General features: G+C 43.4%; 1 long non-coding RNA gene across 16 annotated transcripts in view; it reads left to right on the top strand.

Moving 5' to 3' along the window:
- LOC121105805 overlaps positions 1 to 12,430 on the top strand; it is a 222,099-nt gene that overhangs the window by 139,130 nt on the left and 70,539 nt on the right. The window lies entirely within an intron of this gene.

Consider the following 12,430-nt stretch of genomic DNA (forward strand, 5'->3'; position numbering starts at 1 on the left):
GGTAGCACAGGCACGCCAATAATATGTTTTAGTATCTTGAAGTCTTCACAAGAAGCTAGTTCTTCCTTAGTAATACTTTCCAGGAGTCTCCATTATGTCACTGTAAAAACACGACCTTCGGTTTCCCTCTTTCTGTAGGAAAGGACAGACGGGTATTGAGAGAAGCACATAGGTCATCCTGCAGGCTAGCAGAGGTGTTAAAAACAGACTCAGGTTTTCTTCAACAGTGGGTCTCCATAACCTTGTCTCCTTACCATGGACATGTTCCGCGTCTGCAGTGTTAACTTCTGACTGTGCTGTGATTACAGCACATCTTCGGTAAGGTGCTGTCTGCGTGGTAGAATTAAATCATTGGAACCACAGCTGTGAGGTTATGGTACCTAAGCGCATGCCCCCAGCGTTCGCTCAGACTTTGTGGGGCCACAATTTTAATTTGGTAGATTTTTTTTCTCGGATTGTTATTTCTTGTGGTATTTTGTTGTGTTGTTTTTCTTGTTCTATGGATGTAGTTATTACTTCTTAAATATTTCTAGGGACACTAATAAAAGTTGTTTTTTGAGTTCCTTCTAAAGTCTCTTCGCTCCCTTGAATTTTCTGTGTCTTCCAGGGTCCTTCTGTTGTTTATCTTAGTTTTCTCCTTCCACACTGCAGGCTCTCTTTAGGTGTATTTCAGTCCCTGCCTCTTCATTCGCGTAAAGCTGAGGTGACATGAGGCTCACCGGGCTCTGTGCATGTGGGTGCACCTTGCCACAGGCAGCCTCCCCACTGGTGGCCCCAAGCCCGCCCTTGTGCTGGGGAGCCACCAAGTGTCCAGGTGCAGAGGGCTTGCCTTTGGGGTTCTCAGAACCACACTAACTGTTTGGTCCTCACCAGGCATTTTAATTTAGTTTCTTTAGAGAATTAATTTTTAATTTTTAGTTTTTGCCTGGGGGCCTATCAGTTTTGTTGTTTCCGGTAAAGACAGGGGGTAATGCATGGAAGGAATGATTGTTGATACTGGACTTCCAGTTAATCTTTTCCTTTCTGCCATTCTCGTCATTTCTGTCCCACACTGTACTTTATTTTTCTGAGACTAGAGCCTCTTTGGGGTTTCACTGGGGAAGTCAGTGGTCCCCCTCCTCAACAGCAATCCTGTCAGAGGACTTCTGGGGCTGTAAGCTGCCTCTCTTCAGCTTTACCAGTCGGTACTTCTGGCTTCCAGACATTGGTTGAGATCTCTCAGGCCCCTGATAGTGTTTTTATTGTTGTGGGTATATATCCTTTTTTTTTTTTTTTTTTAAATAACTGCAGTAGGGTCTTCCATGTGCCCTGACCACCACCATTTTGAAATGGCGTCTTAGTCAGTCTAGGTTCTGGTAACAAAGTACCACAGACTGGGTGGCTTACAGACAACAGAAATTTATTCCTCCTTACAGTTCTGGAGGCTGGTCCTAGACAGTTGTCTTCTTGCTGTGTCCTCACGTGGTGGAAGGGGTGAGGGAGCTCTGGAGTCTCCTTCAAAAGCACACACAGCCCGTTCCTCAGGGCTCCACCCTCATGGCCTAATCACTTCCCAGAGGCCCCACCTCCTAATACCATTAGATTAGTATTTCAATTTACAGATTTGGGGGCAGACACAAACATTCAGTCCCTAATAAATGGGAAGTTCTTGCACTTGTTGATTTGTCAGAAGTGTATCTGAAGAATTAAATCAGCTCAGGAAGAGATACAATGGGGGCACAAGAACTGCAGTGGGTATTGGGGTAATCCTTGGAATAACTTGGCCGGGAAGGAGCAGTGCACTGATGTTATTATACAGATAAGGCTTTCCCGCCATGGAGGCAATCACCATTCATCACGGAGCCCTCTCAGACTCTTCTAGCTTTGTTGCTAGAAGAAAAGATGCATCTTATAAAACATCCAACTTCGTCATTAAAAGAATCTATGCAAGTAGTGTTGGTTCTTGCTGATCTTAAGACAAGTATAAATGTGGGTATGCTTACTTTTAAATTTCTTCTCTGCCCTTTGGCATGGGAGTTCCGGAGAGAATCTTCCATTCCTTCATTTCTAGAACTTACATTCCTTAGGGGATAGACCCTCACAGTACTTCTCCCCTTTCTTGTAAGAAGCATCTCATAGTCTTCCTTCTCATTTCCTTTGTGAAAAAAATTCCAGATTATTATTGATCATTTCTTTCTTGTATTTGTTGTGTAGTTCCTGAAAATGCATAGTAGATGCAGATGGGAAAAATGAGATGTTAGCTAATTAGTCCTCTAACTTCCCTGACACAAGTGATATTCATTTGTGTCTTAGAAGAAACTCTGAATTGATGTTTCCAGTCTTATCATTCCTTCATTTTACTTGGAAAAAAATAGCCATTTTCTTGTGAAAAACCCCTAGAGATCTTCCCCAGAGGTCCTCCATAGTTAGGGACCCCAGCATAACTGAGCCTAAAGCAGAATTCTCAGGCCTGTCTGATCTCTGATGTAGTACCAAGAGCCCCAAATCTATCTCTAGGGTTTGCAAAGTAGTACAGTACAGTTGGATATTAGTTATTCTTAGTGTAGTGGCATAGAGGCAACTGAAGATTGTAAAGGTCCTCTGGTGTCTGACTTCTGTTTCCTTTAAGTTGTTTGCCAGCAGCTTAGAGCCTTTTGGACAGCTCTGGATCCGAGAGCAGGCCCTCCGAGGCCATGCCCCTGGAAGCAGATATGGACATGCTTATAATTTTATTGTATTTCTGGCATTGGCTAGAAAAAGTATCATCAGCCTGTTGTAGGTACCTTTCTTCCCAAATTTACTTTCTTCCATCTACCCCCCATAACCTGCTGGAGGTGAGGAATGTGTTTGAATACAGGTTATCAGTTGTATACTGAAAAATGACGAGCCTAAAAAGAACATTCTGTGAGCTTTTAGAACGCTCTTACACTGGTTCTGGAACCTGGAATATTGATTGACTATTTCCATTGGATGAGGGGAAGCCCAGCAAGCTCCTCCTCCTCCTTTGGAGACCGTATAGGTGGTCCCGAAGAAAAGAGACAGCCATGATAGTTGTCAAATTGGTTGTCTATCACTGAAAGTAGTTCAGATACAATTTCCCTTTGGTGGGGCCAAGGGGTCCAAATCAAATCATATTCTTCAGGAGAACTTGGGGTAAGAAGACATTTAGGGAGCCCTGTCTGCCCTCCCCCCACTTTTTTTGAGGGGTGGTGGTGGTAGGGGCAAAGGGAGAGGGGGAGAGAGAGAATCTTAAGCAGGCTCCACATTGAGTGTGGAGCCCAACCCAGTGCTCAGTCTCACGACCCCAAGATCATGACCTGAGCTGAAGTCAACAGTTGGATGCTTAACTGACTGCGCCACACAGGCGCCCCTGGCCCTCCTAGTTTATAGATGTAAAATTTACACGTGGTGGAACACACCGATGTCAAATACATTCACGTAACCAAACCACAGTTAACGAACATTTCTACCCTCCAGGTTCTCTCGTGCCCGCCATCCAGGCTCTCACCATCCCCACTGGTGGCAAATGCTTTCTGATTTCTATCACGATAGAATTCTTCTTTCCTGTTCTTGACCATCATATAGATAGGATCATAGAGCATGTACTCTTTCAAGTCTGGCCTCTCACCCCAGTTCTGTGTTGTGTATCAGGTGTTCATTCTTCCTTTACTGCTGGGTGGCATTCTGTTACATGAATGGACCCAATTGTCACTCCATTTTCCTCTTGACAGGCATTGGGGTTGCCTTCATCTTTTTAGCTGTTATGGGTCTTAAGCTGCTGTGAGCACGTCCTCTCTCACTCACATCCCATTTGAGATTTAGGCTTAATTGCTGAGCCATACCAGACGTGTATGTTTATCTTCATGAGAAACTTCCAAGCAGTTTTCCAAAGTAATTGTACCATTTTATGCCCCAGCCAGCAGTGGATGAGCATTCCAGGTGCTCCAGTTCCTTCTCAGCATTTGTCTGTTGTTGGTTTTTCTGATTTTAGCCTTTCTTCTGGATATGAAGTGGTTTCCCCTTGTGATTTTTATTTGTATTTCCTTGATGACTAACATGTTCTTATTGGACATTTGTAGATCTTCTTTTTTGGAGTATCTCTTTCATGTTTTACCCATTTTTAATTTTTTTTAAAGATTTTATTTATTTATTTGACAGAGACCGCCAACGAGAGAGGGAACACAAGCAGGGGGAGTGGGAGAGGAAGAAGCAGGCTCCTAGCGGAGGAGCCTGATGTGGGGCTCGATCCCAGAGCACCAGGATCACGCCCTGAGCCGAAGGCAGACGCTTAACGCCTGCGCCACCCAGGCCCCCTACCCATTTTTAATTTTTGAGGGGGTCATTTTTATATTGCATTGTTTGTCTTACTGTCATTGATTGATAAGAGATTTTATATACATATAAAACCTGGAAATCTTTATAGATATCTCAGAAAATTGTGATGCAAATATATTCTTCCAATCTGTAGTTTACCTTTCATTTTCTTAAAAATGTCTTTTGATGAGCAGAAGATTTTTTTTTTAAAGATCTATTTAAGAGAGAGAGAGAGAGCAGGGGGGGAGGGGCAGAGGGAGAGGGAGAGAAGCAGACTCCCTGCTGAGTGGGGAGCCCAATGCAGGGCTTGATCCCAGGACCCTGAGATCCTGACCTGAGCCAAAATCAAGAGTCAGATGCTTAACGGACTGAGCTATCCAGGGGCCCCTTACGAGCAGATGATTTAAATTCTGAAGTCAATTAATCAAAGTTTCCCCCTATATTATCAGTACTTACTATCTTCTAAGTAATCTGCCTTCCCAAGGTTGTGAAGGTATCCTTCTGTGTTTTCTTTTAGAGACCTTATATTTTAAACTTTTGTGCTTTGGTCTGTGAACCATCACAGATTAATTTTTGTGTATCGGGTAAGGTAGAGGTGAAGGTTCTTTTTTTTTTTTGCACGTTTCCCCAGTTGTTCCAGTATGATTTGTTGAAAAGACTTTCCTTTACTCATTGAATTATTTTGGCACCTTTGTTGAAATAAGTTGCCTATATATGTGTTGGTCTATTTCAGAGGAAACTGAAGAGTGTTTGTATAGACTCCATGTGGTACACACTTAAGTCTAGGAAATGAGTTCATGTTGGTCAACTTTAATAAGCCTCAAGTGGCTAGCAGTCTTGGATTTCTATATAATGGAACCTTTGCATCAAAAGTCACTGACAGTTGCTGTATGGGGGCCATTTTTTGCTTACTAAGCCAGCTGAAGCTTCCAGAAGTTCCAGTGTTCCCACATTAAATAAAATCTCTTATCTGCAAAGAAATAACGCTATCAAATCTGCGAGGTCAGGCCTCAGCCTGCAGGCAACTTCAAAGAGAACTAAACAGTAATTTTTCTTATTTGAAAACTGGATATGCATGGATTCAGCATGACTGATTTGGAACTCATTATAATTAAGTGTGGGTCAGACTAAAAGATATTACTCTTTTAAAAAAATATTTTATTTTATTAGAGAGAGAGAGCACGAGCAGGGGGAGGGGCAGAAGGAGAGGGAGAAGCAGACTTCCCACTGAGCAGGTGATCCAGTGTGGGACTCCATCCCAGGACTCTGAAATCATGATGTGAGCTGAAGGCAGATGCTTAACTGACTGAGCCACCCAGGTGCCCCTAAAAGATACTACTCTTAAGATGGACATTTTTCATGATGTAAAGAAGCTTGTGAAGAAAAATTTGTTTTAATAACTTGTGCACATTTTATGCAAAAATAGATTTGCTGACTTGAAACAAATCTTGCCTATGGGCAGAATCTCTACTTGGAATGGTTTTGGTAAACAGTTTTACATAGTATTTTTACTTGAATATAGTAAAAAAAAAAACTATTTTCTTTTAAAAGATTCCTTACTTTGAAAACCAAAGGATGAATACCAAAGTTATTTTATTAAAAAGGTAAAATAAATGGTGATAATCTCTTTTTGGCACCCTGAATTTTAGAATTTTAACTTCATGTTTTCATGGTATGGCCCTGTAGTGCAGTGGTTGAGCACAGGACTCTGATGCTGGCCTGTCGGGTTGGGGACACTAGCTCTCCTGGTCCCTGACAGGCAAAGGACTTATGCCTCTGTGCTTTGCCCTAAAACCCGGACAGTAGGAGTGTCTGAAGGTTTAGCTGTGCTGGGTCATATGAGCACTATGTAGCTTTTGGCCAGTGGTAACATTGTATTACTTTCATAATAAAAACATATGCAAATAGGAAATTTTTTTAGAAAGAAAAACCAGAAAGCAAAAGTATATTACACTGTCCTATGATTTAGGTACCTCACCCTTCACAGGAGACTTCCCAGTTGGTTGAATTGATCAGATTTTACTCTTAATTCCTGTTCTCCCCCAAAAGGGTATAGAACTAAAGGATTTTCTTTTGAGCTCCTTGGGAGATATATGCCCGAAAATACAAGAGGCACTTCATGCTAATTACTAGAATTACTTTTGTCTCTGTAAAAAGATTTTACAAGGAAAGATAGTCTTTTAAGCCCATGTCTTCCTTTCCTGCTTTGCTCAGTTAACCCAAGTAAAAAAAAATCCACTCACTTGAAATACCTACCACCTTCTCTAGCCTGTGTTTGGACTTGTACAGTTGTGCTCAGCTCCTGGCCCCTGTTTTTGCTTTCTCTAGCGATTTCCTGGCCAGAGCCGGAACTAGAGCCGAGTCTGTGAGAAGTGGCTGCGACAGGCCTTTTTGCCCACTCGTCTTCCCCTCAGGACTTTGGAAGGAGGGAAATGTCTGACCCTCACTGTAATCCTGTGTGCACATACCCAAAAGCAAAATCCAGCTCAGGCCAAATGCAAAGGTTGCTAATGCACTGTTGATGATGTAATTCCAGGTGAAATAATGATGTTTTGGTTACTCATACAAACCAGGTTTGCCCATAGAATGAAATATGAGCTTTCCACACGTTGTCATGGGATGGCCATCTTAGTCTATGTGAAGTATTTGTCTTTGTCGTACCTGTGTGGTTAAGGCCTGAGGAAAATTGATACCGTTACAGCTGACTTACCGGATCTTACAGTATTGAAGGATCTTACAGTATTGAAGATGAGACTTCTCATGAAGTCTGCTTAAAGTCATGGAGCCTTTGTTTACGTTCTCGGTGTTGTTTGGCAAATGCCACAGGTGCCACATCTCCTGATGTGACATACGGGACAAACGCATTCTACAAGGTCACTTTCCCTCCCTGCCATCCCAGCGCTCTCTCATCCCCCAGCAGCTCCTGCACACATTACTTGTTTACTCCTTCACCCCACTTCCTTTCCTCTGTAGCTGCAGCCCCTCCCATGTCACAGAGAAAAAAGAAGCCAGAGGAGAGCTCACCCGGGTTCTTGCCCCGTCCACACACCCCATCTGCGCCTGCCTTGTTCCGCTTGCCTCCTGTTGCAGTGGAAGAGGAGTCCTTCTTCCGCATGCCCACGGCTCTGGATCCCAGCCCTAGCCTCCCTCACCTTCTCAGAGCTGTTTTCTCCGACTTGATACCTGCTGTTCACTTCTGATGAGCATTTAAGCCTAATGTCTTACTAATTAAACACACACACAGACACACAGACATACACATAGACACAGACACACACACACAGATCTTCAGTGTTGCCTTGCCTTTGGGTTCCCTCTGCATTCACTTCTCCTGCCAGAGCCAGACTTGTTGGAAGAATTGCCCATATTTGTTGCCTCCACTTCCTCATTCCTGCCCCCTCCTTGGGCTACTCCAGGCTGGCTTTTGTACCTGTGACCAAACTGGTACTCTCTGGCCAAAGCCAGTAGTCGCCTTCCTATCCTGCTGTTGCCACATGGATCAGGTATGTCTGGATTCTTAGCTTCCCTGCATGATCTCACAGCAGTGACAGCGTTTGGTGTCCTCTCCTCTGGCCTCCCACACCCTGCCCTGGCCTGCCCCTTTGGCTTGTTCTCCTCGTTGCCGCTTGCAAGTTCTTCCTCTCTACCTCCAATCTCCATGCTTTGTATTCAGATGCCAACTGGACGTTTCCACGTGGATACCTTTTTTAATAAAGAATTTATTTATTTATTTGAGAGAGTGAGCACGATTGGGGGTGGGGCAGCAGAAGTAGAAGCAGACTCCCTGAGGAGCAGGGAGCCCCACGTGGGGCTTGCTCCCCGGACCCTGGGATCATGACCTGAACCAGAGGCAGACGCTTCACTGACTGAGCCAGTCAGGTGCCCCTCCACATTGACATTTTGCTAACACCTCATATCCAGCGGATTCCAAACTGATCCAGGTTACCCAGGCTTGAAACCTGTGACTTACCCTTCTCGCTCCTCCCCTTACAAATCCACAAAGAAGCCAAATCTGGTCAAGTTCTCAAATCCATCTGCTTTGTCTCCGCTGGGTCCCTGCCGACATTCATCACTTTCTACCACAGCTCCTGCCTTAGCACCCCTCTCCCTGCCGTCGCTAGTCTCCCCCGGTTCCGTTCTCCCTGCCTGCGCTTCCATGACCGCATCCAGAGTGATGCTTCTGAAAAGCGTCTGCATCGTGTCCCTTCTCTACCTGAACTCACCCATTTCTGTAATCTCTTGTCCCCAAATTGACTGGACTTCTGTGGGGTTTGTATTCTCTCCGCATGCATAAAGAAGTCATCAAAGCCCTGGAATTCAGGCAGAGACGGAGAAGAGAGTATGTTCCACTCCACACAGCAGAACCTAACAACCCCCACTGGACGTCAGTCCCTCGGCCCTCCAGAGTTCCTGATGGCGGGCTTCCTACCACTCCCTTCCCCCACTTTCCTGGCCGTGCTTCCCAGCTCCAGCCTCTCCCCGCTGTGGTTCTCCTGCTCTGTTTGCCCTACTTCTCTTACTCAGCAGCTCCCCTCTTTGCGGAATGTTCTGACCTAAGTTGCATCACTATCTCATCTCAGCTTGTCCTCAAAGCGGATTCTGAATAAGGGTGCAATCGGATCCAACCCAACCATGTGAGAGCTGTGTGATGGCTCTGAACCTCGGTTTTCTCATCTTTAAAATCCTGCTCTGTAAGACTGTAGTGAAAGTTAATTTGTTTGTGGAAAGTGCCGAAAACTGTCTGACCCATAGTAGTAATCAATCAAACTTGCTACCGTGATATAATAACCTGTGTTACTGAAAGTGTCACTTCTTACAGATTTCCATTCCTGTAGACCAGACCAGAGCCCCTTCTTTGTGTACCAATAGTGCCCTGTGGCTCCCTTAAATCATAACTGCTAGTCTGATGAGGAAGGGTGAGGCCATCCTGCTCACCATCCAGCACCCAGCCAAGTGCCTCGTAATCGTATACAGTATCTACCATGTAGTCAATAAATATTTTTTGAACAGTTTTAATAAAATGACTTACAGAAAGAGCATTCCAGTTATGCTTATCTTCTTATCTTTAATAAGGCACCCTTTAAAAAATAAGACATAACAGGGGCACCTGGGTGGTGCAGTCAGTGAAGTATCCGACAACTGGTTTCAGCTCAGGTCACGATCTCAGGGTCATGAGATGGAGCCCTGCATCGGGCTCCACGCTCAGCATGGAGTCTGCTTGGGATTCTCTCTCTCCCTCTGCCCCTCCCCCTGCTCTTGCTCCCTCAAATAAAGAAATAAATCTTAAAAAAAAAAAAAAAGCAAAGACATAACAAACCAACCGTAACTGTGCTCCAGGGGTATGTGTTTAAATTCGGCATTACTAGGTGAGCCTGGGCAAGCTCTCTGGGTATCAGTGTCTCTGGAATAGCTTTACCTGAGGGCCTTTGTTCAACCCCCAGATCCTTCAGTTCTGTGACAGCAGTTTGCAGCAAGGATAGAGTACATTTCTAGGATACTCAGAGTTTCCCTCACAGCTGTGTTCTTTCCTGTTAGCTGAGGAGAAGACGTCATCGTGCTGCTTGGGCTTGCAGGTTCTTTCCTAGTTGTGGGGAATTTTTCAAGCTGGCTATAATGAGAGGGTCTCAAAAAACCACAGAGAGGTCTGGTACGTTCTCTTCAAGTTACACATCATGTCCCTTCTTATTTTCAGTTTTGATCTTCTGTGTTGCTGAGCTGACTTCTGTAATTATGCTGAAAGAATCTAATATCAGAAATAAGGTCTGTCTTACTTTGATACCTGTGCTGTTTATATGGCCAAATCAGAAGCTTTTTTCAGGACTTCTCATTCTAATGATTTCTTTCTTTCTTTCAAGTGTTTGTGTGTGTGTGTGTGTGTGTGTGTGTGTATGTGTATATATATATATGTATTTGTATATATATATTTGTATATATATAATTATTAATTGTAAAATACAATATAAAATTTACAGCTTCACCATTTAGAAGTGTACAGGTCAGTGGCATTGAGTCTATTCGGGTTGTCGAGTGGCTGTCACCACCATCCATCTCCCGGGCCCTCTGATCTTGCAAGACTGAAGCACCATCTGCATTAAACAGCACCTCCTCCTTTCCCTTCTTCCCGCCCCTGTCTCTATGGATTGACTGCTCTAGGGACCTCATGTAAGTGGATTCATACAGTATTTGTCCCTTTTGTGACGGGTTTTTTTCACTTAGCATAATAGCCTCACTGTTCAGCCTTGCTGTAGCATGTGTCAGACTCGCCTTGCTTTTTAGGGCTCCGTAATATTCCTTTGCATTCACAGACCACATTGTGTTTATCTGTTCATTCGATAGTGGACACGTGGGCTGCTTCCAGCTTTTGGCTGTTGCAAATAATGCTGTTGTGAACATAGGTACACATGTATCTCTTCAAGACCCTTTGAATCATTTTGGATCTAATGATTTCTCGAACCTTCCATCTTGATGTTTCTGTTGTTTTCATGGACTCCTGCCTTCCTCCTTTGGCCACTTACTACCCCTCACCCATTGACCTTCTTCACTATTTTCCTAATAGTGTCCTGCTGTGGAGATCCTCATGCTTCAGTATGACCCTCACAGAGCTGTTACGTGGAGAAAACTGTTTGACGACTAAGAAGTAGGATTTGTTCCGACCTCCTGCACACTTGCCAGTGCCTGTTTTCTAAAGGGTGTACCCCTGGTTCTTAAATTGAAAAGGATAAAAATCCCTTAGGACAGATTTTGGTGACTGGAGACCTTCTGTATGTTGAAATTTAACTGTTTATAGTAGCGTCTTCTTGATCTGTCAGTCCTATAATTATGACATATTTATTGTCGTGAAAGCAATATATAACAATGGTAAGAAAGCTGTAAGGTGTGGAAACCATATCACACACAGCACTCCTGAAAGGCAACTATTTTTAACATCCTGTTGCACATTCTTCTTGTCTTTTTACTGCGCGTTTTTGCATATTTAGGATCATTATTTTTTTTGTATTTATTTTTTGTACCTAGTAAAGTATGAGCATTCTCAGGGCACCTGGGTGTCTCAGTCGGCTAAGCACCCGACTCTTGGTTTTAGCTCAGGTCATGATCTTGGAGTCGTTGGATCAGGCCTGCATTGGGTTCTGTGTTCAGCATGGAGTCTGCTTGAGATTCTCTTTCCCTCTCTCTTTTCCCCTCCCCCCTCTTGTGCACACACATGCACTCTCTCACTCTCAGATAAATAAATCTTTTTAAAAAATAAAGTAAAAGCATTACCTTGTTAAAAAGGTCTTTGCAAATATTTTAATTATTTGGTATGGCTGAAAAATATTTATAAGGTGTTCAATAGTTTAACATTTTCCCAATTATAAAAACAAGGTTTCTTTTTCTTTTTTTTTCTTAAGATTTTATTTATTTGGAAGAGAGAGCACAAGCGGGGGGAGCAGTGGAGGAAGAGGGAGAAGCAGACTCCCCTCTGAGCAGGGAGCCTGACATGGGGGTTCGATCCCAGGGCTCTGGGATCATGACCTGAGCCGAAGGCAGATGCTCAATGGACTGAGCCACCCAGATGTCCCCAAAACAAGGTTTGTTTTAGAAAATATAGTATCTCAATATCTTAATATTATAAAGAAAGTAATGAAAAATATAAATTCTCTGCCCCTTCTTCAGCTTTTTAAATTATTCTTTTCCACTGTCTTTTTGAGATCAGCTTTTGTACTCCCCATTTTTCTGTGCCTCCCTCCCTCTCCCCTTTCCTTTCTCCTTAGCAGCACTGATATGATACTCATACACACCTTTGTATCTGGCATTTTCACCTAACATCATATCTTGTTATGAAGTATTCTCCATTAAACACATGAATTTGCTCTCATTTACTTAGTCTTATGCTCCCCTCCACTTTTAGATATTTAATAGCAATTTTAGGGCATTGTAAGTATGTCCTTGTGCAGTTATCTTTCTGTATATCTGTGATTGTTTCTTGAGGTGGTATTTATAGACCTGTTCTGAGTCAGAACAGTTTTAAGGCTTATAAAAAGACACTGCTGGTTTCCTGGACTGATGGCCTCACCTCACTCCACCAGGTTACTCTTTTTGTTGTCCATCTTTGTGAATTTGATGGCTGAAAAAAAAATCTTGATGTTTGCTAGTGAAA

The sequence above is a fragment of the Ursus maritimus genome, unplaced genomic scaffold (genome assembly GCF_017311325.1).
Source record: "Ursus maritimus isolate PB19 unplaced genomic scaffold, ASM1731132v1 scaffold_3, whole genome shotgun sequence".
In the NCBI taxonomy this organism is placed as follows: Eukaryota; Metazoa; Chordata; class Mammalia; order Carnivora; family Ursidae; genus Ursus; species Ursus maritimus.